The sequence below is a fragment of the Phocoena phocoena genome, chromosome 13 (genome assembly GCF_963924675.1).
Source record: "Phocoena phocoena chromosome 13, mPhoPho1.1, whole genome shotgun sequence".
Lineage (NCBI taxonomy): Eukaryota > Metazoa > Chordata > Mammalia > Artiodactyla > Phocoenidae > Phocoena > Phocoena phocoena.
The window spans coordinates 40,717,497-40,729,925 of NC_089231.1; the positions used below are offsets into that span (position 1 = coordinate 40,717,497).

At 40.7% G+C, this 12,429-nt stretch overlaps 1 protein-coding gene across 2 annotated transcripts in view; it reads right to left on the reverse strand.

Moving 5' to 3' along the window:
* MAPRE2 (microtubule associated protein RP/EB family member 2) overlaps window positions 1–12,429 on the reverse strand; it is a 100,379-nt gene that overhangs the window by 56,873 nt on the left and 31,077 nt on the right. The gene's annotated exons all lie outside the window — the stretch shown is intronic.

Below are 12,429 nucleotides of genomic sequence, written 5' to 3' on the forward strand. Positions count from 1 at the left end.
CAGGCTAAAGAAACGCCCATCTTTAGGTGGCACAGAGGGATGTCGCTTTGTTTATTAATCAATGAAAAACCAATAAACCAACAACTACTTATTGAGGAATATGATTTTACTCTTAAAGGACCAAGGAATTTAGTTTTGAGAGACCAGAGAAACACACATGGAAAAACTAGCAAAAGTACAAAACAACTCTAAGTGTTAACCTTTGAGACACAGAAATACTAAAGGAGTTAGTTCAAAAATTCTGCCCAATAAACTCCCCCAAAGGAGTAATCAAGATTAACAAATGAAGTCAAGTCAAACTTGCATGGTCATTTCCAGTCCTCAAGGACCTTGACCTCTAATGTTGAGGTTACAGGTACTCAATGACCTTAAGACTTTAAGAGGGAGCACACAGAGTTTGTTGAAGGAATGGGCTGGAAGGTGGCATTGGAGATGGTCCTCAAAGGAGGCATTCCAAGCAAAAGTGGGGAACTACAACATCTGATGAAAGATGAGTTTGGGCAAATGCAGGCTATGGGTAGGGGAGTCATGGGGGGTAGATGCGAGAAAGATGGTTGCAGCCAGACTGTTCAAGGCTTTAAAAGCAGCAGCTTAATTTAATTTGGTAGGTAGTGGGGAACCAATGCTTATTTCTCGGCACAAGTACCTTTAGAGAAGAGTCCTAAATTGTGCCATTTTAAAGCTCCAATTGTAAGAACGTATCTATTTTAGGGACAAATGAGATTACAGATTAGTAAACTAAAGCTGTCCATCTACAGGTGAATGGATAAAGAAAATGTTGTGTACGTACACACACACACACATATACACACACTGGAATATTACTCAGCCATAAAAAAAGAATGAAATAATGCCATTTGCAGTAACATGGATGGACCTAGAGATTATCATACTAAGGGAAGTAAGTCACAAAGATAAATATCATATGATATCACTTATATGTGGAATCTAAAATATGACACAAATGAACTTATTTATGAAACAGAAACAGACTCACAGACATAGAGAACAGACTTGTGGCTGCCAAGGGGGAGGGAAGGATTGGGAGTTTGGGATTAGCAGAGGCAGACTATTATATATAGGATGGATAAACAAGGTCCTACTGTATAGCACAGGGAACTATATTCGACATCCTGTGATAAACCATAATGGAAAAGAATATGAAAAAGAATATATATAACTGATCACTTCATTGTACAGCAGAAATTAACAGAACACTGTAAGTCAACTATACTTCAATAAAGTTTTTTAAAAAATCCCTAAAGGTTATAAACTTTTCCCAGTTTTTCAGGGAATTTCTACTGAATCATTGCTCATATCATTCTATCAACAGTTCTATATGCAGGCCACTATGTGAACTCTGGGTATCATAGCTGATGAAGAGGCTTTTAGTATAGTGGAAGATGCAGTGGTGTGAACTGACCAGCATAAACCCGCAGTCCATTTCTACACTATGGACCACTCACTCAGGTTGCCTTTTGAATGGCTAAAGTCACTGTCCCTGGGACTGAGAGCTGCAGGGTTCTTCCCAGATCAAAGCCATTTCACCTGCTTTCCAAGGCTTGCAGGTGAGGGTTTCTTCTCTACTGCCACTCCCCGTCACATCCAGTCTACTGGCTCTCACCAATACCAGTACCAATACCAATACCATCCCCTATCTTCCAGAGGTAGGCACTCTTCCCCACAGCTCCCTGAGAAGAGGCCTAGAGGCCACAGAAAGCCCAGAAGGCCAGGGGTGGTACCAAAGGTGGTACCCCAGCAATTACAGAGGAACTACCACGTAACATTCACGCAGACTGTGATACCTAAGACAGTATTTTTCTATAAGAAACTGCTTTCTGTATATTTTGCTGGTTAACCCCAGAACACTTTGCTTTTCTAAGCACAATTCTAGTATTAGGAGGAACCCAAATTAGTATGAGGACTGTATAAGTATTTACTTCTGAGATTCAACCACATGATCACAGAATAAACAGAGAGACTGGAATTTAACTTTAGTTAAAAAAGAAAGAACAAAAATGGCAGGAAAGGAGTTTTTTTAAAACACTGAATTTAAACACAATTATGTGTAATTTTAAAGTTGCCATACACCATGAATTGTCATACAAATGTAATCTAAAAGAAATCATAGTGGAGAAATGATCCTCCTTATGGAGGATGTCAAAGAGAAACTGCAGGAAATTGTGCTGTCGTGAGTTTCACATTTACATGCTTCTTATTGTCAAATAATTTGGTCATAAGAGCTTGTGAGTGTTGATACTTGGGTAAGAACAAACTTGCAAGGGAGGGGACAAATAAAGAGAGGTGACCTGCAATCGGCCTGAATTATGGAATGGTTACAGGGTGGAAAAAAATCCAATCTGCGGAGTGATGGTTATTTTAAGAGGTGCGAAGCAATTCTTCTGTTTCCAGGTATGTAATTCTAACAGGCCCGAACATTTGACAGTGACTTCTGACACTCCTTTTTTAATAGTGTTTACATGGCTGATAAACTGTAAATTTAAAACACAATTTGGGAAAAAACAGGTTAGAAGAAATATTTCCTTTTGAAGAACAGTAGAACTCGAAGATGCCTGGCTTCATCATCTCAGTTGTGTAGACACTGGACGGCCTACTACTGCTTCAGATATTCAGAGCACAGACTGCCCATTCGTGTTGTAAGGCCATCTGATGGTGAGACAGGCTGGAGGACCAGGACTTTTTGTTCAGGGACCTTGCTCCACCTTTGCTTTGCACTGGGGAAAGCTGAGAAAAAGGATCTTGAATGCTCTGGATACAAATGTGTCAAAGGAGAACTTTGGTAGTAAAGGAATGGGTCCTAACTCAGTATAGTCTGTATTGCTTTTCGTACCTAGCTGTATCCCCAGATCCTAGCCCGCCTTCTGACACACTGTAGGCACTCAATAAATATCTGCTGACTTTAGGAATACATAAAGCGATATGTTAGAACATCAAAAAAATATCTGAATAGTACCTTTACTTGAAATCCCCAACTTTCTCTTCTCAGCCTGAATCTTATCTGTATGAAAAACCTAGTTAGGAGAGCATTTCAATTAAACTCCATTTCATAGATATTTATTGACCATCCACTAAATCTGCACGGCTGTTTGGCCAAAGACCCAAGAAGCTTTTTTAGGCTGACATCATTTCCCCTTTCTTCGAATACTACGGCATTTATTACCTGCCACTTCACTGCCCCCTCTCCTGCTGCCTTGAAGCCTAACTTAGGTTTCAGAGTCTCATGAGTGCATGTACGTGCATAAAATGCTGCACCTTCTCTCTGCCTTGATCAAACGTTTTCTGCCTAAAATGTCGTTTTGCCACCTTTTACATTTGAACAGAAATTTCTCTTTGTTAAGTTTAGCCCAAACATCACCTCCTCTGTGGAGTTTTTCTGTTCCCAGTGCAGAATTAACTGTTTCACTATAATAGCTACAGAAGCCCAGCAGTAAGTTGGACTTGCATTTTAATTAGCGATCTCTCTTAGCTGACTGCTGGGTAACTCTTTAAGACCGGGGATGGGGTACAATTCATCTCTCTACTGGGCTGGCACAGTGTCCACTATAACTATAAACCACTGGCAGCTCTAGAGTTTCCTCTATGGCAAACAGATACGGTAATAAGGGGACAGAACTGGATGGGAGACAGATGACTATTCTTAAATGTTGCACCAGCATGTCCCTTTGTACAAGACTGAGAAAACATCAACTTTTCACATGAAAGGAGTTGGAGAAGTACTGACAGAGGTGCTCCGCACAGCTACAGCAAACCAGGTTCACTGAACAGGATGAAATATGTGGGAAACTGATTCCTTGAGTCGTAAATCCTTTGGGGGACCAAGCTGACAACAACGTTATCCTAGAAGATGTTCTTTTTTCTCAGTAGCATAAATATTGAAGAAATGAGGATGTTAATTGTCCTCTAAGGTCCAAGCTTATTAAAATAAGCCTGGGTTCAGCGTGAGGAAAGGGCCACATTCTTGGGCTTCAAATGTGCACATGTGTCTCCAAGGAGCCATTATTTTGGTTACTGTTCCACGGACCAGGGATTATCCTGAGAGAACCGAATCGCTGCAGGTGACAAACTTTCAGAGCCCCCTCATCTTGCTTGGAGGGCAAGAGAGTTTAGAGCAGGAGAGGAAGCAAGAAGAACAGACGGAGAGAAGGGGAGCCTCTTCCCCCACCCACTCTCAGCACGTAGAACTTGATAAGAGCGGGAGCAAATGTATGTTTCTACTAGCATCTCGGCTACCTTTGGTAAGAAAGTTCTCGATGATGATACTAGGTCACAGTGTGCCATCAGCCGAACTACCAGATGTGTCTCATTACCTCAATTAGTAATTTAAAGGGTGGGGATGTGGACTTCTAACTCCTCTGTTCCTAGAGATGTTCAGTGGGCTCCTGATAAGTGGATATGGAAAAAAATCAAAAACGTGCACACGCACACACCCCTCTTCCACATCTACAGCGGCTGTACACACGACGAACAAGGAGAGCGTAAGGCTGTGATCCAGGGAGGCCCCAGCTAGCATCAGCCGTGAACACTTGGCTTCTCTGGGCTTTTATCCTCTTATATAAAATAGGAATAAAAAAGTCCTATTCTTCTTCTGCACACAGTTGTTATAAGAATTAAAATAAATAATAAATATAAAAGCACAATAAAAATGCTAAAGGACGATACATAAAAGTTGAGGTCCTATGACATCATTTTGCCCCTAATGTACAAAACCATGTATTATGTGGCTGGTTAAAATAATTGGAGCTATAAAAATGAAGAGGATGGAATGGGATTGTTTCAGCTATGAAATATGAATCTCCAAAATGCATGTTTGAGATTCAAAGGGCAAAGAACCAAAGAACAAAATGAGGTCCTTGGCCTCTCCTGCTAGCAAAGAAAGGGGATGAACACATTCCTAAGATCCTCCAGTTTATCTACTGAAAAACATTTGAGGGCTTCTCCAGTCCTTAAGTCTTTTCCCCAGATAAACATATGAGGTGCTTAAGTAATCACAAATTCATTTATAAAAGGAAATGACTATTTTCCACCAATTTTCTACTCTTCCTGTTAAAGTCTTTAGATGATTTAAACTGAAGGGGAGAAAAGGGAAAGAAAAAAAATAGCAATATAAATACAAAATAATGTTTCCTAAAGAATATATCCATCACATAAAGTAATAACACCTTTAGGAAAATCAAAATAACTTACAATGTGTTGGCACATACCTTTCTTTTTCCTTAAGATACTTGTTTTTAAAGATCTTGGTGAATGATTTCAAAATAAATGTATCATCATATGCTAAGCATCTTATCATAAAGCAAAGACAAAGTCAGACGAGAAGGAGCTCTAAAGGTTTCTGAAATTAGAATTATGAATCACAAAACCCAACGTGTCCCTGGGCTCCAGCCCTATGATTCCCACACCCTTCACCAATATTTCTGGGGCCGTTGAGTCAGGGCTCCAGGCATAACACTAACGGAGTCAATGTTGGGGATTTGGAGATTCATTCCTTGATCTAAGCCCTATACTCTCATCAGTATCATCTTCATCACCTGGACACACCCTACACTTCTTCTGATGACCTGCCCCCAGGACAACAATTCTCACTTCCAGACTCACAACCACGGACCCATTCATGGTTTTGGAGCAGGTGAAACCTGGCAGAGTCTTACTATAGTAGATTAGAAGAAAAAGAACCTGAACCCAAGGGGAGACTGCATGATAAAGATTTTGCGAATTAGTGATATACGTAAGAACCCTGAAGACAGGAGTCATCTATGTCGTCTGGGAATTCTCCCAGATAAGGGAAAACAGTAAAAGATGAAAGTCTAGGATTTAATTAAGGGTACTGCCTTGTATAAATTCCTGCAATTATTAAATTTTGTGACTTTATTGAGAATTCTCAAAGGCAATCATTAAAATTTCTAATAACATGTCACCAGTTTGCTTTGTTCCTGTTAAGACACAATATTAAGCTCACAGTGATTACATGTTCCTTGATTTTTTGTTAGTACATAAACTGCCAGTCTTCATTCCAGGTGATCTGTTTTCCCTGTTTTCCTTCCCCTAGTTTATGGCGTTCATCTCTACTTAGGAGGGATTCCAGTAGAAATGGGTAAGAAAAGAAACGACACATCTGTAGGTCTGTCCCTCTGGAAAATACTAACGGAGTTGCCCGACACCTATTCAGTTAGAGGCCTGTCCAGTTACTGTATTACTGAGGACTGGCTTTACGGAACTGAAAATATTTGTTGCACTTCTTCCAAAGAACCGAGCAATTCTATGGTTTCCGAGAAAATCCCAGATGTACGCACAGTTTCTTCAAAGAAATCGAGTAAAAACAATTTTCACATACTCATATGATATCATCCGGAAAAACTCTACATTTCTCTTAGAGAAACAACATACTTCACGTATTTAAGGGCTGGACCTAATAAAACACACATTATCCTGCGTCCTGGTTACTCCATGTGACTCAAGAGGAGGATTTCTGAGGTGTTTCACAAACTTTGGCCATTCTTCAGCCATTCTAAGGCAGCACCCACCAACTCCCAAAGAATCTGAAGGAAGGTGTTTCTCCACAGACTCGCTGTGTTCTCCACCTCTCCTTTGTAAGCTCAAAGCTCTTCCAAATCAGCACTGGCCACAGTGTGCTTTCTAGTTTTCTGCAGGACACTGCCCTGCCGTACTGAACTCTTAGAGGACCACGACCCCATCTTATTAATCCAGATCCCCGGGGCCTAGGCCAAAGAAGGGCTCCAAACATGTGTAAATAAAAGTAAATTGATTGTCAGAACTTAATACAGTAATGAGACAGATGAAGAGATGGCTGACTGCTTTCAGCATCAATACATATACGTGTGTGTGTGTGTGTGTGTGTGTGTGTGTGTGTATCAATGCATATATCATCTATGTAAAAAAACAAAATTTATAGGGGCAGTTGGATAAATGGAGGTGAATGCATACATTTTTTCCCACTATGGTATTTAGCATTACAAAATACAGTAAACCACAACAGAAACACCAATTTATGTTTACTTTTGGTAACAAAGTAGCAAATATCTATAAACAAACATGTTTAGAAGGAAAAATATACTACTGTATCCCATATTCTGCTCAAAAAATAAACTCCCTTTCGATAGGTACATTAGTGGAGACACAGGAGTGTATTATCCACTGCAACAACTGAACCCAATGCTGGACTTCCCTCCCCACCTTTTTCCAGCTCACTTTTTGCCCAACCCCCCCCCCGCCCAGCTCGCCAATTAGTTGGTTTGCTGAGACCAAGCAAACGCATTTTAAAATTAACTTCAGCAAAATAAAATCAGAGAAAACCTGTCAGCAAAACCCCTAAAACCCCACCTCTCTACATAGTACATCGCAAATATGAATAATATTCCACTATAATACAATTACATCTGTAACAACAGTAACACAATCCAAGATGACTTAACTTTCTGAAAGCAAATAACAGTCTATGATTTTATAAAGCTAAGTAAGCTCTGGAGCTACCAGACATCGACGAAATATCCTTACTTGGTTTTAGTTCAAGAGAGCCAACTCTCTTGAGAAGGTCTACTAAATTTAGACTCTGAGCTGATTTCATCACTAACCTGTCCTCCTGACAGAGGTCTCTGTGGACAGGAGGAAGACGGCATGGGGACCCCATACTAGGGTGAGATCAACCTATTTCACAGGCACAGATGGCAGCCAAAAACGTCACAAAGCACGCTCTGCTGGGCTCAGAGCACCTGTCCTACAGGTCCCAGGCACGGCTGACAACCACACCTCTGAATCTTGCAGTGTTACTGTAAAGCCTAGCCCCTTCTGGGAGCCATGAAGGACTGAGAATTGTCATTTTTGACTATGATGTGACCAGCTGTATTCAGGAACTTTCCTGGAAGAAGAAAACACCAAAAACTTGATCCAAGACAAAGCTTGAAACAATGTGGAGAAGCACAAAATGAAGCTGAATCGAATCCTGATTTTTCTTTTTTAAAAAATTATTTATTTATCTAATTTATTTTGGCTGTGCCAGGTCTTAATTGTGGCATGCAGACTCTTAGTTGCAGCACGCATGCGGGATCTAGTCCCCTGACCAGGGATCGAAGCCGGGCCCCCAACATTGGGAGCACAGAGTCTTACCCACTGGATCACCAGGGAAGTCCGTCTGTCTTTTTTTTAAATGCTAGTCAAGAAAAGATCTAAAAATTTCCATTATAAAAAAATGGTTTCATCCAAACCAAATTTTATTCAAATACTAAAATGAAAATCACTGAGCTGTTATAACTAGCCTAGTGACAGTACTGGAATCTGAGCATCAGTGGTTTGCTTGTGCTGTGGACAGAGCGGGGAGGAGGAAAGGAAGGTGGCACAGAGAGAAGGGCAGGCTGCCTCTCTAGCCTCTCTCTCCCATGCATGGGAGAGTCGCTCGTCAGGTGCCCACTGGCCAAGCTCTGGCAGCGACCCAGCAGTGGACCAATGGCTCTGCTGCCTGCATCCCAGTTGAGGGGAGAGGACTGGGACACAGAAAAATGGATGTCAGAAAAAAGTTTCCAAGGAAATTTGTATGTTAGAGCAGAGGATGGGGGGTGAAGAGGCAAAGGAAAGGTACATTCCTTCTACTCCCAACCAACTCCCTGCCTCATTTCTTTTCACTCTTCTGCTCCAGCTAGCTCACTACCTTTCCTATCATCTCCAATATGGTACCTCGAGTCACTAAAGTGGATTTATAACCATATTGTCCATTCTCTCTCTCTTTGAGAAAAATTTTTTATTTAAAAATTTTCATTTTTTCTCTTAACTATATGTCCATTCTCTCTCTTGAATCCCTTATAAAATATCTGGTAAACTGGTTTGAGCCGGTACTAAAGTAAAACCAAAATGTGTCACCCCACAAAAAGCCCTAAACATTTTATTAGGCAATTGAACTAAACACATACTATATTTTTAAGCCAAACAAATCTGGTATTTCATGTGGTTCAATCCCCCATCCCAACGTGGGAAATCCACAAATATTCATTTTCAAATCAAATGTAGATGAGCCGTATACTGTCATATTATTATAGGCAGTATTCATACCCATTGACAGCCTGTTCATTTATACAGTCCAGCTTTTCACCTGAAACATAAAGGTTGCTGTTCACAAGAAATGAATGCGAACTAAATATGCATATGACTGTATGACCCAGATTTCATGTCCAAAGACAATTTCATAAGGTTACATCCTTGGGATAAAATTAAGAGGAGAAAAGAGTGAGTCAGTTTCATTCTTTTGCAACTTACGGCAACGTGTTTCTAAGTGTTAAACCTCATACCATCTCTCCTTTAAAAAGCTTTTAAAATGCTTAGATGGAAACAAATGAGATGTTATATAAAGGCAGAAATTTCTGCAGAAAAGGGCACACACACGTGAAGCAGTATTTCAGTTCTTTATGAGCTAAAGGAAGCTGATGTTAGTTTTAATATTAGCTGGAGGGCAATCTCTTAGATGGAAATTTTAAAAAAAGAAATAGGAAATAATGCAAATGGAGGAAAAATGCCAAAGGGGGACTGCTAGGATTGGAACATAAACATTTAGGAAAAAGAGTAAGGAACAATTTTATTGAACAAGAAAAAAAATCAGTTAAATACGTGAAGGTATTTTGTGTATGTTTTTCCACAACACACTGCTAAAATAATATCACACAGAGTAAACTAAAGAAATTAAAATGAAACTGAAAGGAAAAGATACTTTCCAAGAAATCTGACTGACTACTCATTAAGTATGCTGAGGATAAATCATTTAGGTCACCAATATTTGGTTTTGTTCTTATCCTAATAGCATTGTCCTAGCTGCCTTCAATGTCTTCTAGAACAAAGAAGGGTATAAATAAATAAATTCATAAATAAATAAAAAGATAGCACTTCCTGCTAAATGCAATTGCTGAAGGCAAGGGAAAAGTCACAGACTAAATTATGAATGAGGAAATTGTGCCAGATAAATTTTGGATGTTTTAACTTTACTTTTAGTGGTTTGGAGTTTCTCTGAGATGCACTGCAAGCTCTTGGCTGCAGCACAGAAGTACTTGGGATGCGTGTTAGAATGCACACTTTAGGCTTCACACATCCAGAGACACTGATTTAGAAGGTGAACGAACCCAAGAACCTGCATTCTTTTTTTTTTTTTTTGCGGTACGTGGACCTCTCACTGTTGTGGCCTCTCCCACTGCGGAGCACAGGCTCTGGACGCGCAGGCTCAGCGGCCATGGCTCACGGGCCCAGCCGCTCCGCAGCATGTGGGATCTTCCCGGACCGGGGCACGAACCCGTGTCCCCTGCATCAGCAGGCGGACTCTCAACCACTGCGCCACCAGGGAAGTCCAAGAACCTGCATTCTTAAGCAGCTTCTCAGAAGATTATAAATGCACACGGTCTGCAGTTCACACTCTGATGAAACTACTGCCGAAAATAAAAGACATGTCTCTCTACTGTGGACACTGACATGTTTTTGAGCCAAAAAAACCCACAGAAAAACAAAAAAAATACCCAAAAAACAAAAAAACGTATTTCAATAAAGAAAGAAAACTTCAAATATAATTTAAATAAATATATATTTAAATATTCTTCTGAACCATCAACCTTGTAACCTTAGGTAACTAGTGAGTTATCCTAACGGAAATTATCTATTCTCATGATCAAAATGGTTTCTACAGGTTTCATCAAGCCACGCCAGAGAGCAACATAGCTACATACGACTATAAAATGCACACCAATGCTTTCTTTAAGGAAACTGTACAAGAACTCTTCACAGATGCTACCAAAATTTTTGTTGAATTTGGCTTATGTGAAATTTGAAAGATATGCAAAGAAATTTTACATATTTATATAAATAAGAGGTACATACACACACATATATATGCACACATACACTCCAGCATTTATTACTACTGTATCTAAAAATTCGAATTTGCTTCTCATTTCATTTGTCAGCAAAAACTCCCCAAGTGCATTACATAGGAAGCTCCTCATGGGCTCCTTCAACACTTTAGACCAATGACTGGCAATTTTCTCTGTGACTCTTTCTTATCTCCTTCCTTCCTGTGTCTCTTTTTCTTTGATAACCAACCCCATGACCCTTATCCACAGGTACATACAGCCACTTTACGGGAAAGATACACAGTTTTGTCTTTGCCCCACAGCAGTTTCCAACTGATTTTCATTCATCCCAATATGACCATTTCTGACAGAAGAGTATGTGTCAGGCCCTATGGAGAAACGGACCCACAAGTACAATATAAAGTGGTACTCGCTATTAACAGAAAAGGGATGGCCAATAACAGAAAACACTCTGGGTTGCTTTTCCTCCAGCAAATTAAAAATAAAATATTAGGGCTCCCCTGGTGGCGCAGTGGTTGAGAGTCCGTCCACCTGCCGATGCAGGGGACACGGGTTCCTGCCCCGGTCCGGGAAGATCCCACATGCCACGGAGCGGCTGGGCCCGTGAGCCATGGCCACTGAGCCTGCGCGTCCGGAGCCTGTGCTCCGTAACGGGAGAGGCCACAACAGTGAGAGGCCCGCGTACCACAAAAAAAAAAAAAAAAAAAAAAAAAAAAATTAGAGAGCTCCAGAACACACAGCAAGAATGGCACCAGAAAACTTCACTGAGTGGAGATTTTCAGTTGAGGAGCGTGCAACAGGGGCTGTTTCTGTCAGTAACTTTTAGAAGTCATTTCGAGAGGCCAACAACACATATCTGGGGTGTCATCATATTCTAAGTCAGCTTTTCTCTAGCTCGTACTGCAGGGCAAAGAACTGGCCGGTTAGCATCCATTATTGACCTCACAAATCACAGTATTGATCTTAGAGGCCTGGGCGCAGAAAGGGTGGGTGAGGCAATGCCTAGGTTCTGGCCACCCTCACCTTCTTGCTCATGAGAAAATGGTGATGGGAGAAGAGGTGTCAGTAGATGGGAAGTTTGTCTGCTAGTCGATTCTAATCCAGTCTAGATGTGGAGAATGGAGAGTGTATTCACTGGGGGGTTGGATTCGGGCACATCTGAGAGTGACTAGTGCGGGCATTCCAAATTCTGATGGCACCGCATGAAATCCTTCTACACATGACCCACTGAGAAAGCCAGCAGAACGCCCTTCTGCTGCCCCAACACCACTGCACCAGCTCTACCTGATGACTATTTTGTACCTATCATGTCTCGTGGGATTTCACATGAATACATTTCAGTAATATTTTCTAGTAACACCATTTCCGGTCAGAGCCAGAGGCAGAGAGGAAATCTCTTACCTGTTAGTTCACAAGAAGAAAATACTTCCTGTTCCCAAAGGAAGACTATTTCTTTGATAAATACTCTAACCTAAGAATGAATTACTTTACTAGTGACATGTTCTTTAACAAGCCCCTACTTTATCATTAAAGTCAAATTTTTTTTTTTTAAAAC